Here is a 25,895-nt window from a genome sequence, read left to right as displayed (position 1 = left end):
ACAGCTAATCAGCTTCTATGTATCGGTATGCTCTGTAAAACAGCCTCTACAGTTAAGGGATAACGCAAATCCCATCACAGCAGCTGGACTGTACCAACAAATACAGGACTCCGCAAACCTCTTCAGCCACCCCTTGGTATCATTTTCTTTCTGTCTGTAAACACGATTGCTCGTGTTTGTAGCAGTGTAGAGTGTGGTCACTTTATCATTTTAATCACTTAGACAACCTGGAAACCATGATTCTTACAAGGGAAGGAGTTTTTCCCACATATATATATATATATATATCCAGCTGCCCCACAGCTGGATACTGGAATGCTTAGAATTGCACAAGATCAGCAGGACCCTAAGAGCCTTCATCAGGAACTCAATGGGGATGTGGCGTACAACACTAGAGGCCAACTCCAAGCCCATAGCACAAGTCACCATCAAGTGTGGGATCTACCAAGGAGATGCTCTGTCCCCACTGCTGTTCTGCATAGGCCTGAACCCCCTCAGCGAGATCATTAACAAGACTGGCTACGGATACCGACTATGGAATGGAGCAGTTGTCAGCCACCTCCTGTACATGGATGACATCAAGCTGTATGCCAAGAGTGAACGAGACATCGATTCACTGATCCACATCACCAGGCTATACAGCAATGACATTGGAATGTCGTTCGGACTGGAGAAGTGTAGTCGGATGGTAACAAAGAGAGGGAAGGTAGTCAGAACTGAGGGGATTGAACTACCAGAAGGCAACATTGCAGACATAGAGGACAGTTACAAGTACCTGGGGATCCCGCAGGCAAATGGGAACCATGAAGAGGCCGCTAGAAAGGCTGCAACCACCAAGTACCTGCAGAGGGTCAGGCAAGTCCTGAGGAATCAGCTGAATGGTAAGAACAAGATCCGGGCCATCAATACCTACGCCCTGCCCGTGATCAGGTACCCTGCTGGGGTAATAGGCTGGCCAAAGGAGGAGATAGAAGCCACTGACATAAAGACAAGAAAGCTCCTTACTATGCATGGAGGGTTTCACCCCAAGTCCAGCACCCTGAGGCTGTACGCTAAGCGGAAGGAAGGGGGCCGGGGACTGGTGAGTGTCAGCACCACAGTCCAGGATGAGACAACGAACATCCAAGAATACATTGGGAAGATGGCCCCAACTGACCGAGTGCTCAGTGAATACCTCAGGCAGCAGAAACCCAAGAAAGAGGAGGGAGACGAGGAACCATCATGGAAGGACAGGCCCCTGCACGGTATGTACCACCGGCAGATAGAGGAGGTGGCTGATATCCAGAAATCCTACCAGTGGCTGGACAAAGCTGGACTGAAAGACAGCACAGAGGCACTAATCATGGCAGCACAAGAACAAGCTCTGAGTACAAGATCCATAGAGGCTGGGGTCTATCACACCAGGCAAGACCCCAGGTGCAGGCTGTGTACAGATGCCCCAGAGACAATCCAGCACATAACAGCAGGGTGCAAGATGCTAGCAGGCAAGGCATACATGGAACGCCATAACCAAGTGGCCGGCATAGTGTACAGGAACATCTGTGCCGAGTATAACCTGGAAGTCCCGAGGTCAAAATGGGAGATGCCCCCAAGGGTGGTGGAGAATGACCGAGCTAAGATCCTGTGGGACTTCCAGATACAGACGGACAAAATGGTGGTGGCTAACCAACCGGACATAGTGGTGGTAGACAAACAGAAGAAGACGGCCGTAGTGATCGATGTAGCGGTTCCGAATGACAGCAATATCAGGAAGAAGGAACACGAGAAGCTGGAGAAATACCAAGGGCTCAGAGAAGAGCTCGAGAGGATGTGGAGGGTGAAGGTAACGGTGGTCCCCGTGGTAATCGGAGCACTAGGTGCAGTGACTCCCAAGCTAGGCGAGTGGCTCCAGCAGATCCCGGGAACAACATCGGAGATCTCTGTCCAGAAGAGCGCAGTCCTGGGAACAGCTAAGATACTGCGCAGGACCCTCAAGCTCCCAGGCCTCTGGTAGAGGACCCGAGCTTGAAGGATTGACCACCCACAGGGGCGAGAGGGGAATATTTATATATATATATATTTATATATACACACACACACATTTATAGTGCACATTTAAAGACTATAAATAGCAATAGTACATTCATGTAGTTGCAAAAAGCTTGATAATATATTAAGTAATCCAAAGTATTCAGAATACGTTACTCTCATTGAGTAAAGTAACAGAATACGTTACAAAATACATTTTGGGGCATGTAATCTGTAATCTGTAGTGGAATACAGATTAAAATAACCTTCCCAACACTATAGTTAACATAGTAGTTAGCATAGTAAACACGCACTCTGAGGCAGATTTGCTCCTAGTCTCCAGAACCATGGTGGGCAGTTCATTTTCCCAAGGAGCCACATGAAAAACTGGGATTGTTGTGGTGAGTTAGCACCAATAAGCTTCTAAAGAGATAAAAATCAACACTGAACAGAATTTACTTCGACTGAGGTTTCTTGTCTTGTCCTCCACAACAACCTCAGTTTCTCGTGGGACTCTTTGGGAAAATGAATGGTCCCTGCCCCAGAACCAAAGTCGTCCAGCTTTTTGTCTGTCAAAATATTGGCTACAAACATTGCTCTAATTAATACCCTCTATAGTAGTCAGATAATAATAATAATATTAATACATTTTATTTAAAAGTTGTTAGGTGACGGCTGTGTGCGGACAGGGATAGGACCCAAGGTGCAGACTCCGGAGACAGAACTTAAACCAAAACAGCTTTAATGCTGAACGCAAACATAACATAACTGGAAAAACTCAAAAATAAACTAACACCAGCGGATTGACAAAACACACAGCAAAGTAAACGGTAGATCGCGACACGGCAGTGTTGGGAAGGTTACTTTTAAAATGTATTCCGTTACAGAATACAGAATACATGCCCCAAAATGTATTCTGTAACGTATTCCGTTACGTTACTCAATGAGAGTAACGTATTCTGAATACTTTGGATTACTTAATATATTATCGTGCTTTTTACAACAACGTGAATGTACTATTGCTGTGTGATTTATTACTATTACTGAAGGTCCGCGACTCCGAACTGTAGTAAAGGGACCTCTGACTAATACGGCGGGGTCCCTGTCGGCTCGTAGCCGAAAAATAGCTTTACTCTGTTGTGTGGGTCAACTTTGCTAGCAGAGACAGAGAGAGGCGTTGAAAGACTGCTCCAACGGAACTTATTGTTTTCGGAGGAAAACACGAACACAGTGTACAGTCGAGTCTTAATAGCTTACTTACATCTGGGCTCGTCAGGCACTCTTCTTGGCTGCAGTGGTTATTATTATATTTACATGCTTCCAGCTCCCGTTTTTCCTCGACGACAACTCGTACCTTTCCACTCGCCTTTTTCTCCCTCCTCGCGCTCACAGACACATAACGTGTATGGCAGTGCATTCTCCCTGCAACACGGACTATACTGCCCATGATGCTACATTCTTTAGAGCTATGCTTGTAGCATTCTGCCTGTTAGCTTAGCACAACAACAACAACAACGAAAAGGCGCTCTCTCACCCAGGAAACACACAGTCGCAGAAAGAGAGAGAGAGCGTCGCCCTGTAACCATGGCAACCGTAACGCTGCCGCCTGGAACGAAAGAACGTAGCTGTCAAACAAAACCCAAACAGTCCTGACCCGCGACAAAATGAAACAGGAAAGTACCGCAGTGTAATCCATTTATTTCAACAAAGTAACTGTATTCTGAATACCACCTTTTTAAACAGTAACTGTAACGGAATACAGTTACTCATATTTTGTATTCTAAATACGTAATGGCGGTACATGTATTCCGTTACTCCCCAACACTGCGACACGGACACAGAGAAACACAGGGCTTAAATACACAGAGGGAGCAATCAGGGAATGGGTAACAGGAGGGAAACACAGCTGGGGCAAATCAGGCCTAACGAGACAAGGGGAAGCAAAACCAGACACATTAACATCAGACATGGACTTTCAAAGTAAAACAGGAAACACATAACACAGACTGAACAAAGACACAGACTCGCACGCACTGCAACAGAGGGAACAGAGACGTGGGACCAGGGCAGACACAAACACTGACTGGACACGGGGATATAGCCACTAAGGACACACAGAGACGCGAACTAGACAAGGGGATACAGCTGACAGGGGAGACAGAGCAGCTAGAGAAGACAGAGACATAAACTATAAGACAGAACTCAAAGAAACCAAAGACTAGAAAGTATAAATAATATAATAAACTCAAAACCCCTGGGTCAACGACCCAGGCATCCTAACAAAAGTGCCTTTCAAAACACCCAAGGACATTGTACAGAGCAAATAAGACAAGCATAAAAACTGGAAATAAACACAATAATAAAAGAAGGTTTAAGAGCATGGAGAAGTTATATAGAATAGGCTATCTTGAAGAGGTGGGTTTTCAGGGTGAACTTAAAAAGGGGGAATGAAGTGATGTTTCTGAGGTCAGCGGGTAGGGAATTCCAAAGTCGAGGTGCAAAGTAACTAAAATCCCTGCCCTCCATGGTAAGAAGACGAAACGAAGGAACAGAAAGAAGAGGAAGATCTGAGGCACTGGGATGGGATGGAGATCTGTACCAAATCAGAGACATAAAAATAATTACTGTGTAAAGCAGGGCCCCCCAATCCCAGTCCATGAGGGCCGGTGTCCCTGCAGGTTTTAGACCTCACCCTTGGTCAACACACCTGAATCACATGATTAGTTCGTTACCAGGCCTCTGAGAACTTCAAGACATGTTGAGAAGGTAATTTATCCATTTACATCAGCTGTGATGGATCAAGGACACATCTAAAACCTGCTGGGTTTAGATATGTCCCAATCCCAGCCCTCGTGGACTGGGATTGGGGACCCCTGGTGTAAAGTAACACTTTTGGTAATATAGTATATATGTACTGTACTGTTACTTGCTCTGAGCTGAAACCACTCTGAGTGACACAACATCAGTTTCCTTCTTTTTGTGACACTTTTTCAAGTTGCTGGACATAACTAGGCTTAAAATGATTTTTCTTAACTTTTGGATGGAACTGTGATAGACTGGTGAACTGACCAAAGGGTGCATCTTCATTCTTTCGAGACCCTCATTTGGACAAGTTGTCAAGACAGCGGATGGATGGAATATTTAATTAGGTGCACAAGACATTGAGCCCATCTCTTCCCCTGGGTGTGGCTCTAACCATGATCAAAATAAACAAACATTAGTGAACCTTTAAAAAAAACTACACTCACACTCATTATGCATTAATTCATGGCCAAATGAACAATTTACATCTTTTTAAGAACACAGCAAACACAGGTTGTCATGGGACTTGTGGCAGCGCCTGCAAGACTGATAAATCAGCGCAACCTCAAGTGAGAATCAGCCAAGCCTAGATGTCTATAGTGTGTTCAACAGCTGCACAAGATAAACTTTGCTATCAAGGATTTAACACCCCTTCAATTGCAGAATCCCACTGACCGAGAATCTCAAGGGGAAAAAAAGTGAATCGTGCAGGAAAGTTAATGCTTGGCCACCGCCGCTGCCCTGCTTTTCATGCCACCGAAGGGAAAGCAGCAAGTCACCTCTGGCCACGAGTGTTAAACTGAGCTCATTTCTTATGAATGATGCCGCGTGCCGCCTCAGCTCCTTGGTTCCAAGGGTTAATGGCTTTTGGTAGTAACAGGCGTGCGAGCGTGGGGAGCACAGGGGGAGAGCCGGGCGTGGTGGCATGACTTCATCACCGGCAGAAAGAGTGAGCGACAGAAAGAGGTTAAGAGATAGAGAGAGGGGATGGAAGAGGGAGGACATGAGAGAGATGAAGCGATGAAAGCGCTTCTATAGGAGGGAGTGTGTGTGTGTCAGGCCCAGTGAGTCATCTTCACACAACCTCACCAACATAAATTTGTCTTTCCTCTCCTCCCCCCCACCAAAGGATAACTAATTGACTCCTTTCTGACACTGGCCCACTGGTGTGAGGCATTTTGTTCTCCGGACTTTGACTTCAGAGGCGCGATGGCGTGATCCTTTCTTCTTCTGTCCATCTCGGCCTTGCTTTCATTCTCATATATCTTCCTCTTGCCGAACTCTCAGCAGGAACCAATGACTAGTGAGCTTTTCTATTTTTTTTTTCTTTAAAGGAATGAGCAGTTATCTATTATTGAACAGCAGACAGCAGCAGCAGCAGCTATCTCTATCTACTAGGCTTCTAAAATAAATATGACACAGCACCAGAGAGATTTGCACAGATCTGAACTAAGCCCCCTCTCGGGCTCGGAGCTTTCCGAGTTCTGCATTTACCAGCAAGGAAATGTCAAAAACCCGAGCAAAGCCAGCTGCTCAAAAGAAAGTAGTAAAATGTTTTGTTGTGTAGTAACATCACAAACTGAGAGAATAAACCCTCTCCTCAGGAGCCCGCTAGTTGCCCTAGTGAGTAGCCTTGCTTTCGCACGAACACCTGCTCTTCATTAGTCATTTAGCTACTGCAGCATATATGCACACAGTCTCCAGCCGGCTATCAGCTCCTCTCCTGTTTTCTTCTTGTCTGTTTTGTAGTTTTTCAACGTTAGCCACATTTTCTCCAGGCCTGATTTGTTTTTTTTTTATGTAGTCTCACTACATGATGAAGATTTTTTTTTTATTCTGACCGGTTTCTGTGGGTTAGTGGAGTAAGTAAAATGTGATTTCTGTGGTGTTTGATTTTCATGAAAACACCACTGGGTGGTTAATAACCTGGTTTTCTTATTAGTCAGTTTCTGTTCTTTGTGGAAACACTGAGACTCGACAGACGACAGCAGGTGGGTGCTGCTTACAGAGGAAGGGGCAACCTTAAGTGACTGTCTGCGAGGTGAAGAAGTGTCAAGGACGAGCTTTTCATGGTGTAAGGAATCCTCGGATAGTAATAGTAATAGTAATAGTAATGCGCTGATGCCCATGGAAATGAGTTTATACTGAAAACAGTGAGCGGGAAAGGATCAGGCTTTGTTAACTGAACATCTGAACACAATTTTGTATAATATTCAGTTTTTTGAGCATCACCTGTCTCAGGTTTTGTCACGGTCCCCGTGTCTCTCTGGTTGGCCCACGCTGGCTACAGGTTTTGTTGTTGTTAGTTTTGGTTTTTTGTCTCTCCTCCTCCTCTCTGCCTGGGTGGAGCTCATTACGGGCTCTCACTCTTGGCCCACGCACCCCTGTGGATGGTGTCCACCTGCGGCTGATCTGGCTGATTTCCCCAGCTGCTATTTAAGGCAGTGGCACAGAGCAGCTCACCGCTGGAACGTTGAACCACCTGAGTTCGTGCTCGCGGCATATTCAAAGAAGAATCGCTTACATGTGTTTTATGTTGTGGAACTAACCTTTGACCTTCTGTCTGTAGATTCTGGACCGAATCACCGGACCTGTCCAAGTGGGGCAGTGTGTGGAGTGTTGGAGCGAGTGCGGCTGAAGAGGAGTGCGTGTGTGCGGAGGAGCGGTGGCGGTGACTGAGTGGAAGAGGAAGCGTGTGTGTGGATTCACCCCCCCTTCTCTCCCTGGAGCCCTGGACCCCCTCCCAACTCACTGTACATATATTTTGCACTAAGGTGATCCCTATTGTAAATAAATCCCCTTTTTGTTTCCTTGAAAGAACTGTCTGCGCGTGAGTCCGTTCAGTAGCCATGACAGGTTTTCTATGATAAAGAAACACACTCTTGCTTATCTTTAAGGTTGAACATGTAAACAAAGATGAAAATCTGTGTATTTCACATGTAGCCTACAGCAGCGGTCTCCAACCTTTTTTGCGCCACGGACCGGTTTATGCCCGACAATATTTTCATGGACCGGCCTTTAAGGTGTCGCGGATAAATACAACAAAATAAAACTAGTACCGGTACCGAAAAAAAGAAAATTTATTCATAACACACGTGAAAAGACCCAGGAAAACCGAGTAAACGATAAAAATGATAACAAAATAACGCTGAAAACCGATAAAAACCCTGAAAACTATACATTTCACACCTGAGCCTCAACTCTCGCGGCCGGTACCAAACGACTCACGGACTGGTACCAGTCCGAGGCCTGGGGGTTGGGGACCGCTGGCCTACAGTACAGTACAAATTAATAACTAGTGCCTAGCAAACAGGAAATAGTAGATTTCAAATTCAAATATAGAAGTGCATTTGAAACTTACATTTAGCAGGAAAATTTGAAATTTCTTTAAAAAAAAGTCTGCTTTCATATTTCTTTTCAAACAGGATTTATTTAGACAGCACGGTGACACGGGGGTTAGCACTGTTGCCACACAGCAAAAAGGTATGAGTTCAATTCCACCATCAGGCCAGGATCTTTCTGTGTGGACTTTGCATGTTCTCCCCATGTTTGCGTGGGTTCTCCACAGTTTCTCCGGCTTCCTCCCACAGTCCAAAGACATGCAGTTAGTGGGGATAGGTTAATTGATCAATAGGTCACCATAGGTGTGAATGCGAGTTCGAATGGTTGTCTGTCTCTGTGTGTTAGACCTGCGATAGACTGGCCACCTGTCCAGGGTGTACCCCGCCTCTTGCCCTATGACAGCTGGGATAGGCTCCAGTGCCCCCTGTGACCATGAAAAAGGATAAGCGAATGGGTGGATGCTGTCATATTTATTTATTTCCAAACCCCTTGTAATCCCATGGGTGGGATATTTTGTCCTCTGCATTTAACCCATTCACTCGGTGAAGCAGTGGGTAGCAACCAATCCAGCGCAAGCAGTGCACAGAGACAGTACCTGGCTCAAGAGTCCCTTAGAGTAGTAGAGCTATCCCTGCCACATTCATTACACATAAAGTTAAATCCAGCATTTCAAGTCTTTTTGGTTTTGATTTTGATGATTATGGCTTATATCTTATGAAAATTAGAAATCCAGGATCTCAAAAGACTCAAGGATTTACCGTAGAGAGATGTCCAACTTCTGAAAGGTATGTTCATTTATACTTGGCTGTTGGACCTTTACCAGAAATGACTACATCATATCAGCAGGAGGCTGAAGCCACAAGATTGTGGCACTGCTGAAGTGTTATTGAAGTCCAGTTTCTTTGATAGCGGCCTTCAGCTCGTCTGTTTTGAGTCGGTTGTTTCTTATCTTCCTCTTGACAATAGCCTATTAATTCTCTCAGAAGTTCAGGTCAGACAAGTTGGCTGGCCAGTCAAGCACAGTAATAATCTTCTTCTTCCTCTCTTGGCTGCTCCCTTTAGAAGTCGCCACAGCAGCTTTAGCTCCATTTCACCATATCTCTAGCATCCTCTTCTGTCACACCAACCCTCTGCATGTCCTCCTTCACTACTACATGAATCTTCTCTGTGGTCTCCTTTTTATCCTGCCTGGCAGTCGTCCAGTATCCACTGTCCCTCCTCTGCACATTACCAAACCATCCCAGCGTTGCCTCTCTAACTTTGTCTCCAAACCACTCCACCTGAGCTGTCCCTCTGATCATTTCTAATGAAAATTTCAACTCTGCCACCTGCAGGTCTTTTTGTCAATGCTACCAAACCAAACATCATAGAAGGTCTCACTGCCATCTTGTAAACCTTGTCTTTCACTCTTGCGCCGATCCTTGTGTCACAAATCTCTTTGTGAGGCAGCTCAGCTCAGCTTCCTTGTCTCTGCCGTCACTCGCTTCCTCTTCTCGCTTTCCAAGGTGATCCTAAACACTTCCATCCAATGCTGATTAGCTACATTATCTCCTGACACCACCTTGCAGTCTCCAGTCTCTTTCAGATTGCAACTTCTGCATAAGAAGTAGTCCCCGTGTGTGTACTTTCCTTCACTCTTAAACAGCCACCTATGTTCTTCCCTTTTCTTGACATATGTGTTCATCACAGCCATTTCCAGCCTTTTCATCTTCTGCATTTCTCTCCCTGACACCACACCTATCCAACACCTCCTCATGTTCCTTTACCTACATGTCTATTAAAGCTGCACTCACCACCCATTGGGGACGGTCTCTCCCCCTTCATGCAACTTACTCCAGAATCATATTTTTCTTTCTCAGGCTTGGTAACGATATGTTCAAGAAAATACTCGGCAGTGGTTTTGGCACTCTGGTGGAGGTGCTCAGTCCTGGAGACAAATTCTTAAAAATATATGCATGAAATTGTGTTTTGCATGCCAGTGAAGGGAAATGAGAATATTTTCTTTTATATGCAACAATAAACATAAAATCCCTTAAAGTCACACACAGAACAGAGTCAGGACCATGTGTATCAGGCTGATGCTATAGATCGGTGACTTTAAAGTGCAGATGAACTCTTTTTAAAGATTGATGAACAAGATGGCAAATGGACCATGAGACGTTCATGTGTGACGTGAAGATTTTGACCTTTAATTATTGCACTCCATTATGCTAACCACTTTCATTTCTGATGAAGGCAGGATGGTGCAGCATATTGAAAATCAACCAGACTGTGTTTTTGGCCATCTGAAACCTATTTCCTAATGATGTGGTGCCAGTGTAAAGCACAGAACCTGCTAAACACATAAGAAAATAGAAAAGAATAGTGCCAGTGCCAGATGATTGGCAGATGAAGCCTCTGTACCGGCACTGTTGCTAGAAAAACAGCTACATAATGAGCACCCCATAAGGGCAATTCATGATTTTCTACACACTGGAACTTGTTTGTAAAAGGAAGCTTCACCCCTTCAGCTTCCATTGAACTCAAACCAGCTGGCAGCCTTTTAGATCTCATTGTGGGCAAGCCCTGCACAGCCAGTTTAGCTTTAGTAGCGGCAGCCCATTCAAAGTTATGCACGCGAGCTCCAGAGTGAACCTCACGGAGGAGAAGGCACAGCAAAAAGAAAAAAGAAATGGAAAAAAGTTACGGAAATTCCACAGTAACAACAACAGGGCTGTAAATTTCTGCTCAGACACCTCGGCTAAGACGCTGAGATTGATGACACTGACACTTTGATCTCTGAACCGCTGCAGTGACATGTGACTTGAAACACTCCTGACCCCATGTCACAGCTGCACAGGAAGAGCTTCAGTTCAACTCACTGAACTTTACAGAAGAGATATGTGAGGGTGAAGGCTGATAATAATTAACATATAACCTGTGCAGGTATGTGATGTTGTTATAGTCCAAAACAGAAACCATAACATCTCTGAAATTCAGAAAAAGTCAGTCGTTCACGGTGAACAAACTCAGTCTTGTGATAAAGAATTAATATTCAAGAGCGTGACCGAACCATTAACTTAAAAAGTGTTCAGAGAAATTTGCTTGCAGTAGACTTTTCTTTTTATTAAGATCAGCACCTTGATGAGTTCCGTCTTGCATTTTGAACAGATTTACCTTGTTTTCCGATCTGGTTGAGATGAGCACGTTTTTGCAGCACTTTCCTCTGAGCATTCTAATTTGAGGTATTTGGGTCAAATGCAACTTTGATGCTCAACTCTTTCAACTTCATCTGAACCTAATATCCCCTCCATAAGTCATCCCTGGAGTGGATTCAAAGGTAAGATAAACAGCTTTGTGTTGGATCCATACAAATTGCCTAGCAGCTTTATCTGAGTTATTGTTCGGAGGTATGTCTAAAATTAAAACCTTATCTAACATTTAAACTTTTTATCCGCAATACGAACATCTGCAATTTAAGCTATACATGAGTGTGTGTCTAATATAAAAAGCTTGAGATCAACAAATATGAATATGTATGCTCACAGAAAGTACATTTTTGCATTTTCCCGCAGTTCACAGGTCAAAAATGCCACCTCTTCTCGCTTCCTCCTGGCTTTTCTTCCTCTTTCTCTCTCCAACTCCTCTTCCTCCCACCTTATTCTCTGTTTATACCTTCCTCTTCCACCTCTGCTTCCTACATCCCATTGTTTTTCTGCCCTGAATCCTGTGAAGACTAAATTTAGCTGAGGATTCTTCTGCAGGGATCAGTGATTGCGTTGCTTTCCGAGGACGCCCTCGGTGTTTGCAGGAAGTAGTTCAGTCTAATCTTGTTTTTTACGGTGTGGGACTTTTGCTGGAATTTTATTTTTAAGTATGTGCAAGAACAAAATACACCCTGCTTAAAACCATTCTGTGCATCAATATTGTACAGTTACAACAGCGTAATCCACTCAAGTTTAAAATGTCAGCAAGCTTCTGATCAGCAATAAATCAATGGCAAATAGTTTATTTACTTCTGCTTTCCATTCAAAGTATATCATGTCTTCTAGTGCCTGAAACAGCCTGAAGTCAGTATTCAACCCTTTAAGTATTTGTATCTTGTTTTTTTAAATAAATAAAATAATTAATTAATATTGTAATATTATTTTTATTTAGTTCGTTTTTATTGCCCTTTAAGGATGTTAATGGTTTCATCACCTAAATATAAAGTAGATATCTCCCCACATTCAGTCAGTATTGGTTACTTACACGCCGCAACTTTCCTTTGCACTTATTTTAATGTTGTCTACAGTAATGAAAGCACTGAAAAGCCATAATTCATCCATCCATCCCCTTCCACTTGTCAGAGTTTTGTTTCAGCTGCAGGCTATCCCAGCGATGATGAGGGCTGGGGTATCGCCTGGACAGGGTTATTTTTTCTTTTTAAAAAAGCATTTCAGGTTACAGGTATGTTATCAGACATAAAATTATTAAAGGGACATTCCAGCGTTTCATTCTGATTCTATTCATGGGTGTGTTCCACTCAGAATAATCCCCTGAGTTCATCGGAAGTTTCCATCTGTTTATTTGCAGATTTTAAAATTAGAATGTGGGGATGGAGGTGGTTGGAGCCTAAATGCAGCTTGAATGAAAATGAAAAAAACTTCCACACCAGTTCAGAAAAGATGATGCAAAAGAGGCTAATTATAACAGATATTTATTTATTTATTTGAAAAATGTAACTCCTGACTCCTGTACAGGTGGCTGATTTTCTGCTATGCTGGTGGGTTTAAATTTAAAATATCACCCACACTTCCCTGCATGTCAGACATATCTCAACTTCTTCATATTTTCTGACTCATATGTCAGAATAAAAATGGGGAAGTAGGGAAGTTATATAACTAAAATTTCCAGTTTAGTCCTGACTGGGGCCCGTGGTGCAGCTACATCCATCCAGCACGCCACAATTCAGCTGGAGCCTCACCTAGGGTGAGCGCCAGGCTACACCCTGGACAGGCTGCCAGTTTATCAATGGGTTATTTTACTTGAAGGAAAAAAACACCTCGGGATAGAAATGTCTGACGTGACACCTAAGGTACATTTAATGAAAAAATTATTATTATTATTATTATTATTATTATTATTATTATAAAGGCACATGAATGCTAAACAATAAAACCTGAAGATTGAGCTGTTTTTTGTTTTTGTATATTGCAGCATGTGCCTCCAGATGTGAGGCTGACACACAGATCGATACTGTGTCTGAATACTTCCAGTGTACAAACACACTGGAGCTGCTACACCTTCTGTGTGCACACAGCTTTAGAAATAGTTACCCTGTTTTTTTCCAAAGGTAAAAGACTTTGTTTACAAGTTGCCTTTAAAGGTCAGTCGTCAGCATGCACAGACAGAAATGTGAAAATCAGTCTTCTTTAGCTGTGTTAGCTGTTTCTTGCTATTTTAGTCTTTATGCTTATCCTAACTTTAGCTCTAAAGTTGCATGCAGGCATGAAAGTGGCACTGATCTCCGCATGCAGCTCTTGGTTAAAAAAAGTTTATTTTTAAACTATTTTTGGTGGGAATGCTGTAATGTAGTTACTCCTGTTTGATAAAAGTAAAGGTTAAGCTGTAAACTAGTTGATCCACAATGTTTTTCCCTTTTATTTATTTTAAAACTGATTTACTGTTTAACAGGAGTGTGGCTAAAGGGGGGGCGTGCAGTGTCCGTGCACCGTTTGTGCTCCAATACGATGTATTCTTCAAATTACTGATGAAAAATAATACACTTTAAAACCTCTGAGAAGTATGTAAGCAAATTTTATTTATAAGAGCTTTTCACAGACAACCAGTCACAAAATGCTGTACAAAAAACTAAAATCGACATGAACATTAAGTGCCTAAATAATAAATAAGGCACAGTAAAATAAACAGGTAGTTTTAAAAAAGTAAATAATAATCCAATTAAAAATAATTCTCAACAGAAAGCCTGTTTACGCAGAAAACTATTTGTAGTGGTAGGCTGTTTCAACGCCCTGGTTCCACACAGTGAAAGGCTATGTCCCCTTTAGTCTTCAGTCTGTAAGGGGAACAGCTCAAACGTTTTGAGTCTGTGAACGGAGACAAGTAGTCCAACGTGGTAAACAGTGCTTTACAATAATCTAAACGTGATGACAAATGCATGAACAATTTTTTCCAGTTTCGGTGACGAGACCGTTTGTCACAATTCAGAAATGTTCCTCGAATGAAAGAAACAGCAACAAGACAAAGATTTTACATTTGGGTCGAAGCCCAGACAAGAATCAAATATGAGATGAGAGATGATGAGATGAGATAGCCTTTATTTGTCAGTTGCAGGTCTTTTGCCCACAACCGAGATGACAGACCTTGCCGACCGTACATACAATACACAAACATCACATTGGGGAGACAGGTCGGGGTAGGTAGCGAGGAAAAAAACATTGAAATGTGTAACACAAAAGGATAATACAGGAATGCACAGATATCAACACACCATAACACAATAAACACAGACAAGCAACATGGGAAAGTGTTCCAGTGTGTACATCTGATCTGGGACCGCTGCAATCTTTCGACTGCGCCTCCAGCTGACCCGATGTCCACATCATGGGGGAGGTAAGTGTTGGAGGTGGCGATGGATCCGGGATAGGGAGGGTGATGCGTCGGTGAGTGCTTATCAGTATCAGTATATGTATGTGTGTGCGTGTCCATAGTTCAGCTGAGACAGTGTCCTTCGCCCTGCCAGGCTAAGTAAACAGTCTTCCAGCCAACCCAGGTGGCCTTGCACGGAATGGGAAGGAACAGACTAAACACAGTCGTTCCACACCAAGATTTCAAATGTTGGGCTTAGCATTGGACAAAAAGAAGCAACAATCTGACTGAGAATGTAGTTCAGGAGGAGCTGTAATTATGGCTTCAGTGTTGTTACTGTTTAAAACAAGCTAATTGCTAGAGAGCCAATCAGTAACCTGAGTTAAACAGTGGACTACCTATCCATCTGATCAGGCTAAAAAGACATATGCAGCAGAATGTTATCGACATAGAACTGATAAGAAATGTCATTAGAACATTGAATAATGCCAGCTACAGGAGGCATGTAGAAAGAAAACAATAATGGACCCAAAACTGAAGCCTGCAGGTCAGGGAGGCAATGTTAAAACTTGTTCGTTCATACAGACAAGGTCCTGTCAGGTATGTAAGAAGAAAACCAGTCTTAGGCAGAGCCACATACACCAGCCAAAACCTTAATTCTAATAAGTAGGCTTTTATGGTCAGTGGTCTGCACTTATATCAAGCAAAAATAATTACAGAACAGTCATCTGCAACAGAAGCCATTAAAAGATCATTACAGACCTTCAAGAGAGCGGTCTCAGTCTCAGATCTGCTTCTCTCCAAGGCCAAAGAAGCCAAGAAAACTGACTCTCTACTCCTGCTTCCTCCAATGAGGCTCCCAAAGTAAAAGCAAACTTAATGGCAAGAGTGGAGGTATGCTGGGTGCTTTCCACATTTTTTGATGCAGCGCACTCTTTGTACCTGATTTTACCCTGGTCGAGGAATACCTGTTTTTCCCTAGGGACAGGCTGTTGGCAGATGTTACGAACCCCTCTCTAGGCCTGTGCGACTGACATCTGACTCCCTTGACTAGCAAAGATGAATTAAAACCAAAGGATGAGTTTAGTTCTGCAACTCAGTAGGATTATATAGCAATATATTTATCGTTGTTACCAGAATACTTTTTCTTGACTCAGCTGTAGCAATTAGCTGCCCCTGCCTGAGCCTGGTCCTACCAGAGGTTTCTTCCTGTTAAAAGGCAGTTTTTCCTTCCCACTGTCACCAAGTGCCTGCATATAGGGAGTCATTTGATTGTTGGGGTTTCTCTTTGCCACAAGTAAAATTAGAACTCGGAGAGTTTTCAGCCAATTTTCCAGTAGTTTGGCTTTGTGTTTATTTCTGAAAAAATTCAGCATTTCCATTGCAGCCCATGGATTGGTTCACATGAAGTGCCATCCCTCCAAAGTTGGTAGGTGAAACCGAAACACAAACTCTATTTGTATGTATTTATTTAAATGTGTTAGTGTCCTTTAAAAAACAAGGAATTGTGGAAACACTGGTCTTCTCAGATGGCAATGAGAAAGCCCCTAACATGAGATACCAGTCTGACTCATTCAGGCTCTCTCCCTGTCCCTGCATGAAAGCAACAACAACAGCAAGAGGGCGGCAGCGTGGTGACACCAAGGTAACAGAAGTGTCTCTCTCTCTGTCTCTCTCTCACACACACTTGTCCCCATCACGTCTCAGGACATCAAATTACCTAACTTTAATTTTCTGACTACCCTTAAACAATTACCACTACTTGTTGGATTCCCAACCTTAAGCTACTTCTTCATCCTTAAACTAAACCATCTGTTAACAGAGACCTGCCCAGAAGGAGAATGAGTCCCATAAAGCTGACTCTTTAAGTGCATTTAAGTCGCCACAACACAAGTAATACAAGCAGACGCACATTTAGCCTGCCACTGTGCTCAGGACTGCACCTATGTGCTGATTTGACCATAAGAAGGAGAGAGAGAGAAGGAAAGGGAGAGACTCAATTTTGTGTCACCATAGCAACGGGGCGACTGTAGAGAAATCTGGTCCTCTCTTGTAATCTCTTTTTAAATCATCTTTGAAAAGATGGGATGGCTCGGTGACAATATCTGTGAGTGTGTGACGAGTTGGGGGGGTTCAGAAAATGAATCTCTGCAGTAATTGTGACCCATGTCTTTCTTCGTACTTTCTTCCCCTCACACACACACATACCCTTCACGTCTTTCCCCTTTTGTCAGTGTATAGATTTTCTCTCGGCGCTGGCCTTGTCTTCCTCCCTGCACAACGCCACGTTTCAGAATAGCAATCAGCCAGCCTCATTTGCCCCCCACCACCCACCCACTCCCCCCTCGTCTCCTCATGTACCAGAGAATACTTATGCTCTCAAGTCAAAGGCTGCTCCCCGAAGGTGTCTGGGCTTCCTTCACGGGCTAAATAAGATATTTAAGTGGTTCGATGCTTTTGTTGCAGCTCGGTCGGCAGGAAACTACAACAACAAAAAAGAGGCGCCGATTAAAACAAACTGCGTTGACACACGCGGCAAAGTTGAACTTGAAATCATGTTATTGTTTCATGTTCCCTTTCTCTCCCGCTGCCTTTATCGTCGTCTTTTCTTTCACTCCCTTGCGCTCTCTCCCTCTCTCAAGCAAGTAATTATGTTGTAGTGTAAATCTGAATTCTGCTTTCTGCTTGCAGGGACAGAAAAAAAGCTCACAATTTTGCTGACATGAGCAGCATTGTAACTTCTCGAGGGGCAGCCTTTGCGCTATCAATGAGTCACCGTCTGCCTCTGGTTTAGTGAAAGCTAAGACTAACACAACTAGCACAGGGTTTAGGGATGTTATTAAAAATAGGGGTGGGGAAAAAATGCACGCTTTAACAAGGCATTCTGATTCTTTTTCTCTTTCTCTTCGCGTTCCTCAGTTGCAGGATTGTTGCATCATATTAGAGTTAATTTAAGTGCTGAGCTCAGACTGACTCATGCGGCAGGGCGCAGAAGGTTACTTGAAATTATAATCTGTTTTTAATTACTGATTGATTGCGTGCTTAACACTTCAGTCAGCACAGGAGACTGTTAGACGGCTCTGTTCAGCCACGTGTGAGAGTCATCAAACAAGTATTCAGAGAATCCCTGTCTTTGAGCCTTTTTTTTCCCTTCTCCCCACTCTAATAACAGCCTTTGGATTTTCACAAAATATCAGCTGCCTTCTCTTTCTTTTGTTTTGTTTTTATCTTCTTCCTCTTTAGAAAAAAAATCTCTTCTTATGCTGTCTCTGTGTCTCGACGTTATGCACAGGCCAGGGCTGTGCAGCCGCTGCACAGTCCCCAGCCTTGTTAATATTTCACATGGTTGGGAGTCAGAGCAGACTCCTGGTCTTTCTCTCGAAAGGAAAGACATCTCCTCATTTAACCCCGGGCACCCAATCTCCATACTAACCAGCCAAGCCAAGGGTTTGACTAGAGACACACTGATTGTTGCAGTGCAGTCCCCTGTTGTTCACCCCCACCCACCCCCTCAACAGTCTTCTGCACTTTTTTTTTTCATTTTTACTTTTCAACATGACTAAACTCCAAAATATTTAGCTGCTGCAGAATCATAACCAACGCTGCTAAGCACATTCAGAGGTATGACTTCCCACATGGAAAAGATATATATAAATCTTATAAAGTTTGTATCTGTCTTGTGTGAAACTTGTATGAAAAGCATACAAGAGTGAAAACAGATATAAGATCCCTTGAAAAATTATATAATGAAACTTGTATGTTTTGGATACTTACTAAAACAATATATGAAAGTAATGAGAAAGTGGCCACTTTCATGAGTAAATCATATATGGTTTTTCTATTTCTTTTTCATATGGGTTGCTGCAAAAACCAGTAAAAAAAAAAAACTAAAACCAAACACACTGATTTTGTCTCCCTAACGGTTGTGATTCTTGTGATGTCTGAGTATAGCGTGAGGCAGATATACTTTGTATCTCCATCAGCTGCCATCAAATGAATGTGATTCATCACTTTGTGCAAAATGCAGTGTTTGTCTCAATCACTCCAACTTTCCTGTTTTTTTTTGTTCTCGTGTAAAGTCATTATCTCTGAAAATAAGTTATTTTTGCTGAACAAAGTCTTTATTAAAACTTCCAGGTGTTATGTGAATACAAGAAAAGTCACCTTTCAGATTCAAGAGTAATTTATTGTCAATAAAACAATATACACAGTATACAGCGTACTGAAAATTAAACAAATATAAAAGATATATCTCCAAGTGATATAAAACTAGGAATTACAAATAAATAATAATTTGCTTTTATACGTGAAAACACAAACTAAGTGAATCACAACACTACAGTGTTTTAGAATTAATTCACAATTACACAGCGATTCCCTTTTGTGCAGTCAAAAATAGCCAAATTGCATTTTTAATTACGACCAGGAAACGATGGAGGGATGAGAAACGCTTCTTTTCTGCCAAATCAGCACATGTGTCTGAAATGATATCTGCAGTTGAGATTTTTGAAGCTCATTGGAGTTTTCCTCTTCTCCCCAGTTAAACCAATCACATTTTGCCTCAGCATCTCTTAGTCTGCCAATCATTTTTCCAGCTACACTCCACTTGGGAACGCTCCTGTGGCTCATGGCATTACTACCCCCTTAAACTGACGGCATCACAATGGAGTTTAATCAGCACGTATTTCTTCAGTTATTCCATACTGTGCGCACATCAAATAAATCATTTACGCCTTCTCTTTAAGCATCTTTCTCATTTAAGCCTCTTGTGATTGTTATGCTCATTAGTTATCTAGCCTGCAAATTGTTATACAGTGTAGATTTCCTGGCATTGGAAGACGTGCGACTTTGGTAGTTAAATAAGAATGAAATTGAAAAACTAATCTGAGTCGAGGTTTAAAATTTGTTGCTCTTATGCTGTGCATCAGACTGCTGTCTGCTTATGTATCATGAAGCGCATCACATCATATACATGGTTTAAATTAGGGAATATTTTATTGGTATAAAAACCAACTGTCAATCTGGTAGGAGAGACTGGTAAGGAAAATATATATTTTATTTGTTGCTGTGAAATTGATTGCTAAAGCACCAAATGACCCCCCACAGATGACTGCACTCCTCACGCTATCACTAAGGGACAGTCCAGCCACCCTTTGGATTCTCATTTCCACTGTTTGTATCTAAAATCTCATTCTCATCACCTCATCACCACATCATCAGCAAAAAAGTCACGCTGCAGAAGGAGGCAGAGATGAATAATAAACAATTAAATACAAAGTGAACAAAGTGTTGTGTAAACACAGAGTTAAAAAGGTGAGTGCATCATGGGAAGACTTGCATGTTAGGTTAATCTGTGGTTCTAAATTGGACATAGGTGTGAATGTGAGTGTGCGATAGACTGGCAGCAGGCCCAGGATGCACCAGCCCCCCACAAGTGATAAAATTAACCTTCACATGAACCTTTTACTGAATTAGGGTGGGCTGCTAAACAGCCAAATATCCCAAATGTCCCAACAGCAGCCTAAATCCCCACAGCACATGAATTACATGCTATAAACATCCCAGGATCATTGGTCCTGCTCCAGGTGTAACACCAGCCCGAGTGCTGCTAACTGGAGCCGTTTCTAGAATATTCTGGCAGCTATATATGGCCCAGAGCTGGCCTGCGTCCTGTCTTCTGATGCCAGAACCCAGATGAGTGCACCAACACTCAGCTGCAACTGGCCTGATTCTGGCTAAATACCAGGCACATTTACCATAAACAAATGAGAACATGTTCAATAAGATTGGCAGTCTTTACTGGATGCTACATTTCACATTGTGCACCACAGGGTCAAATCTCGCTCACAGCGTACGTGCCGGTTTGCTTTATGACACAAAGCAGAAGACAGACTGATGCCAGCACAAACAGAACTACTGCTTCAGAGTTTCTCACAAAGGCAGATGGTAGAAGGAGTGAAAGACAGATGGAAAACCACTTACTAACTGTTTATCCTCTTCAGTAAAGTAGAAGGGAAAACATTTGCCCAAACACGCAACATTTTTTGCTGAGGGGAGGTTTCCTGTTAAAAAAGATTTAAGGTTTATTGGTTTATGGGAAATGTGCTGTTAATTTAGAGAAACATTAGCAGTGACAGCATCACTGGTGCGAGGATCAGGTTACCAATCATCTTCGCCACGGTGTCATCTGTTTGCAGTAATTATACAAAAATTTCACAGATAGTTTGGAAGTAAACAGTGCTGTGTGTCGAAAGAAATATCAACCATTTCATAAAAAAACACGTTTATTTTTTTTAACACTGGATTAAAGCCGCGAGTAAAACTGCACACAGCTAGAGAGCTGGGTGTAAAAAGGATGAACTGCAGCAATGCATTTAGAAAACCAGATTCCATTTAACGCAGTCAGTATGCTCTTCCGCTACGTGATAATGAAGACTCCGGGGATCCTGTGACCTCAACAATAGAATACAGGTCAAAGGTCACAGGAGAGCGGCAGCTCATGATGATAATCGTCTCACTTTGCCTTTTATGATTCCTGAGGTGAATTCGTGGGACGCAGACGAATGTCTCTCTTCTTTTCTTGCTGTCCCATCAGGCTCTAGCATTTTAGGATTACTAATATATCTCACCGGTATAGAGATTGAAAATGTGACGTCACTCAGGGGTAAAACCGCAAAGAATTCTGGGAAATCGTGGCAAGCGGTACTAGCGCACGCAGGCTTTCAATTGAAATCAGTTATACAGCGATAAAAAGAAACACAAAAATGTCAAGAAGCTGTTGTATTATTAACTGCAATAGCCGGTCGCATGACAGCCACGGGAAGCCGACGGGTAAAGAGATCGGTTGTTATCGTATTACGTCGTTGAAGAGAAATTGTTCGAGCCATGTTTCCGAAGTAACAAAGAGCCGACTGGATTGCAGCCATTCAAAGACAAAATATAACGTCCCAGAACACTCCAGCTCACAGGTTAGTCTGCTCCAAGCATTCCCACAAAGGTCAGTCTGCTGTTGTAGTTAATGCGTCATTTTCATAACATAATTGGTGATATAGGTTACAAGCAAGTCTGGCGCTGAACAGAAATTGTCGCGCTATGCTCCTTTGTTTATTGTGCATAAATAGTAAATTGTCCTGACACAATATTGTGTTTCGCTTCTGTTATTATGGTACACTGACAAAAACATACTTTTATTCACAGGATAAAACAGGTTTTTTGTATCACTAACTGTCCAGTACGATTACAGCATACAATATTATTGTCACTGCTACATTTCTGTGATGCGTACCAGAAATTATTTCCACTACTAATTAATTACCGTTGAGCTCAAAGTTCCCATTAATAAACGGTTAACGAATGTGTATTTATGACGACGATTTGTGAGACTGGTAAACTTATGATATGTACGATGGTCTTTCGTTCTACACGGTGCATTTCAAGGTCCTGCACCCATCCGTCGGCAAACTGTACCTGGGCTTGTTGCAGTGACCTGGAGTTACTAAACTTCACGAGTGTATGCACTCACTCCAAGAACCGTATGATTATAAATATGAGCGTGGTGAAAGTTGGGCAGCACGCTAACGTCTTTTGTCCCTCTGTGTGCTCGTAAGGATCTAACACTTTCACTGGTTTGATTTTTTTCCTCGTATCTTTTCTTTGACTTTTCATTAAGTCTGTCTTTGTACGGACCGGCATTGTTCTCCTTCGTTTTGTACATACCTTTTTGGGGGGCAAAGAAAAAGCAAGAATTTATTGGAACCGAAGAATGAACGTTTTGCGGTGCTGCAAATGCTTGCATTTGATGCAGTACTTGGATTGTTTTGCCACGAGTTACCGGCATGCAATGCGCGAAAGTCACGTGGTCTGTCAATCTCTATAGAGAAGCGTCGGACGAGAGAAAAAGTTCATGCTAGCAGGCCCACCTAGTGGTGATGGGATTTCCGGCTTTTTGGAGAACCGGATCTTTCGGCTTGGATCACCAAAAAGAGCCGGCTCTTTCAGCTCCCAACCGGCTCTTCAGGTTGTTTTGTTGCTTTAATTAATTTATTATTAACAATAATATAAAATTATGCACAAAAAGAATTGCTAATGGAGAAAAGGGTTTTTATTTATATATGTTTACATATAAATGTATACGGTGGCCCCTAGAGACAAACTCTGAAACACATTTCTAGCGTTAACTTAACTTCCAAAACAGAGCTATCTAGATAACTTAAATAACACAATTGAAAGCATATGTGTATTGTTTGTGTATTTACACACAAACACTCACTTAGTTTCAAATAATTTAAAAAAATGTTCATTTACCTGTTACTGCCACACACCAAATCCGATCATTGGTACTTGTGTAGCCACTAGGTAACAAAAGCTCAACACTGCGCAAAGCATCCTGGAGCACTTCTGTTGTCTTTTATACGTGCTTCTGAGTTTTTACGTGTTTTGGAGTTTTTACGTGCTTCGGAGTTCGTACGTGCTTTGTCTCTAGGGGCCACCGTAAATATACTTTCATTTATCCACTCCACATAAAATTTAATAAATAAATCATATAATACAAAAACCAACTATTTACATTTCAACTTTTAACTATTTAAATTTTCTGCTTTTTCCTTTTAAGTTTAAAGTGAAACAATACAAAATACTGCAAACCACAGCCAATTAAATATAAATTAAAATATGAAAGGGAGAGAAAAGGGGGAAAAAAACCCACTCTAAGAGCCGTTTCATTCGCGAACAACACATCACTACCACCATCATTAACTGATGACATTAATTTGTGTGACCGCTGGCTGCAGGCTCTGTGCATGACTGACAGATCACAGCAGTGTTTCCAGTCAGTTTGAAAGCCAAATGTAGCTGCTCTATCCTGCTCTGGCTTTTGATATTTAAAGTTCTACTTGCTATTTATTTAGCGTACCAACGCCACCGTTGCCAAATACTGTAAACAAGTTAACTGTACAATTTACTCCAGGATTAATTGCATGTCAGGTAAAGATTCAAAATCCAAGATTCAAAATGTATATTTAACAATGGTCTGTGTGGTAGTCCACAGAATATCTGTAGTTAAGCAAGCTTACTGAAATGGGCTTGGATTATTAAGGCTTAGGAACAAATATGAGCCTATCATGAACAAGCAGTTTTTGTAACATTAACAAAATAAAATGAAAGAGCCATACCAAAAAGATTATAGTGAGCAGCAACATGGGAGAGCTGTTGTTGGACCATACTAATGCATTATTGACATGGTTCGCCATGGTTTGCATATTCTCAATAATCCAGATGGCTCCAAAATTACTCTTGCTGAAAAAGAAAATCCTATTAAATTTGTTTGTATGAGGGTCAATCATAAAAGCTTTAAAGCAGCCACCTTCATATGCTGCTTGTGGGTCTTTCTGCATTCAGTTTTGTATTTATAACTGAAAAAAACTTGGGTTGAGATCATGTGACTGACATGTCCATTGAAGAATATCTTTGGACATTAACCACTGTACACAAGCAAACACACTATGTGTCATAATCTCTCTATCTGTCTCACTCATTCACAAATAATATCACCTAGCAGTGATCAATAATATCAATAGCATCATTCCAGCTTATGAATAACAATTCCAGTCAGAGTTCAGGGAAACTGACACATTTCAACTTGGCCACAAAAAATCCGAGACAGAATCAGCTTTGCTAAAGTAACAAAGAAAGGTGCAGCGTCTATAAGCCCGGAACAAACGAGATAAGCCCATTGGATGGGGTCGAGGTACCAGACAAGCACACCTCATTTATAGAATTCCTCATTCAACAAGCATTTTCAATGGACTAGTTGGAATAGAAAGAAACAGCGGCTTTCTAGATATGCCACACACATTACAGCATGAGTTTTTCATTTTCATTTCATTTTCAACTTACTTAGACTTAGATCCTCCCGTGCCGATCGGCGCATCGGGCGACAAGAGAACGCCATCGAACTCGGTCTATCGCGGCAGTTGTTGCTTCATCCTATGACAGTTCAACTGAACGTAAATCTTCAAGGAAAGTCCTCCTCCATGTTATTTTAGGTCTTCCTCGCTGTCTCTTTCCATTCTTCGGGTTCCACAGAACCGCGACACGGGCAGGTCTCGGGTCCGGTAGCCGAAGGATGTGACTGGCAAATCTGAACCGACGCTTGGTGACTTGGACATGGAGCGGCTCTACTCCTGCACGGCGATATACTTCTTCATTGGTAACGCGATCCCGATATGTGATCTTGAGCAGCCGTCGAAGACAACGTTGTTGGAAGACGTCAAGATGGTGGTTGATCTTTGCAGTTGATTTCCAAGTCTCCGCTGCATACAGTGCTGTCGGTATAACGATGGTCTTCAGGAGCCGCAACTTGGTTGATAAAGGCAGTACGGTGGTCATCCATATAGGTTGTCACTGCTAAAAGTGCAACCCAGGTACATGAACCTGTCCACCTCTTCTAGCTGCTGCTGTTGCTTCACAGTAACTTCTGTGTTTGATGGTGTAGCATAACCAACTCGCATAATCTTCGACTTCTCACCGCTGATCCTGAGTCCTATCGGTGCTGCTTCACTTTCCAAAGATGAGGTTGTTTTCTGAAGAGCCCGGAGTGTTGGTGCAAGTAAGGCTATATCGTCCGCAAAGTCCAAATCTGTGAACTGCTGCAGGGGATCACGTCCGGCGATGCCCATCGTGTTCGGTCCAATTGCTCGGCGCATGACATAGTCAATGGCGATGTTGAAGAGGAATGGCGATAGGACGCAGCCTTGTCGCACACCAGTATCGATGTTAAAATATTCCGTGATGCCGTTGTCTGTTCGGACGCAGCAACTAGAGTTGCGGTACAACGCTTGGAACGTGGTAACGAAGCAGTCGGGTACGCCGTAAGACTTGATGATTTTCCAGAGCGTGTCTCGATTAAGGCTATCAAAAGCCTTTTTAAAGTCAACGAAGTTCACGCATAGCCTTTGCTGGAATTCGAGGCTCTGCTCAATAATTGATCTCAGTGTGAATATTTGTTCAATGCAGGACCTTCCACTTCTAAAACCCGCCTGCTCTTCGCGTAGCCGTTCGTCCACCGTTCTCAATAGTCACCGAAGTAATACCTTTCCGAACACCTTCCCTGGGATGGAGAGGAGGTTGATGCCAGGCCAATTATTGCAGTTTGACAGATCACCCTTCTTTGGGAG

The 25,895-nt window shown here is 42.6% G+C and overlaps 1 long non-coding RNA gene across 1 annotated transcript; it reads left to right on the top strand.

The window, feature by feature from the left end:
- Window positions 1-7,004: 7,004 nt before the first annotated feature.
- LOC146688926 (uncharacterized) lies at window positions 7,005-7,618 on the top strand. Its single transcript, XR_014916191.1, has 2 exons — window positions 7,005-7,295; window positions 7,379-7,618. It is a non-coding gene; the product is annotated as an uncharacterized LOC146688926 (long non-coding RNA).
- The last annotated feature ends 18,277 nt before the right edge of the window (window positions 7,619-25,895 follow it).

This window comes from Copadichromis virginalis, linkage group LG17 (genome assembly GCF_057382275.1).
Source record: "Copadichromis virginalis isolate Kocher_CV1m ecotype Utaka linkage group LG17, C_Virginalis_male_GT1.1, whole genome shotgun sequence".
NCBI lineage: Eukaryota > Metazoa > Chordata > Actinopteri > Cichliformes > Cichlidae > Copadichromis > Copadichromis virginalis.
The sequence above is the reverse complement of the archived record's forward strand: the minus strand, read 5'-3'. Positions and strand labels throughout refer to the sequence as shown.